This window comes from Arachis duranensis, chromosome 5, assembly GCF_000817695.3.
Source record: "Arachis duranensis cultivar V14167 chromosome 5, aradu.V14167.gnm2.J7QH, whole genome shotgun sequence".
In the NCBI taxonomy this organism is placed as follows: domain Eukaryota; kingdom Viridiplantae; phylum Streptophyta; class Magnoliopsida; order Fabales; family Fabaceae; genus Arachis; species Arachis duranensis.
Window position 1 is genome coordinate 59,140,413 of NC_029776.3, and position 1,215 is coordinate 59,141,627.

Consider the following 1,215-nt stretch of genomic DNA (forward strand, 5'->3'; position numbering starts at 1 on the left):
CTTTTAGTTTTACAAGTTTTGTAAGAGGGATAGGAAATTGATATGAAATACTTATAAATTAAAAATATGTATATATATATATATATGTATTCTTTGTGAGTATTGTAATTTGTAATGTAAGTATGGATGTATGTTTTATAAAAAATATGGTTTATATTTTAAACAGGCTCATATTTTAGTATTAAATATTTTAAGAGTCGTCGTAATACTCGAGCTATCAAAGTGGCTCAGCCGAAAGCGTGACATTTTGATTGTTAGGGTGTTACAAAAATCGTTCACTCAAACTGAACCAAAGACTAGGTGGTTTTAAAAGTTTGCTCCAAATTGCATTTAGTTTTTATGTCCTTAAATCACAGATTCGGTTCATCTGAAATCTCTCATAATCGGCTTTCTAAATTCATTTTGTCAACTTCTTTCTTTCTCTAACTTGTTTGTCACCAACACTGTCTCATTCCTTCCTCCTCTCAAATGATATCATCATCATCGTTCTCCAATTTGCTTCTCATTTTCTTTACTTCAGTTATGAAAAAGTGATAAGAGAGAGAAGATTAAACCGTTGTAGTCTTTAAGGCTTCACATTTTATTATTCTTTATACGACTGCTAATGATATGGGAGGAAGGTTTATATTTAAAGAAATGCTAGAGGGCAATCAAAATTTATTATTTTTTGACCATCAATTAACCATCAATATTTAAAAGTATGAGATAAAGTATGTTGTTAGATAATTAGACTAAAAAATTAAGTTGATAGTTAAGTGATGGCCAAAAACAAGATGTCCCCTTAGTATTTCTCTTATATTTAAATTATTAGGATTAACACTTGACATTTGCGCAAAGATTTTATTAGGCCCAACCAAAAAATATTATCTTTTTATTAACATACTGAATTTCTTTTTTTTTTTGTTTAACAAAAGGGGCTAAAGGCCCAAGCACACCAAAAGAAAGATTAACTAAAGAGTCTGGGTATAGAAACTGTTCATACCTTGACCGGGCTCCTCCAACTCGGCGAAATCCATGAAAGGTCCGACCTCGTCCCAAGGCCCACGCCTGAGGTCGGACCTCGGACAATAAAGCTAAGAAGGCCCATCAAAAGGAACGCAGCCCAAAATCTAAAGGCCGAAAAGGCCTAGGAAAGGCGGTTCCACAAAGATAGAGATAAAACTCCCAAAAGATAAGATAAGATAAGAATATCTTATCCAGGGAAGATCACGGCCA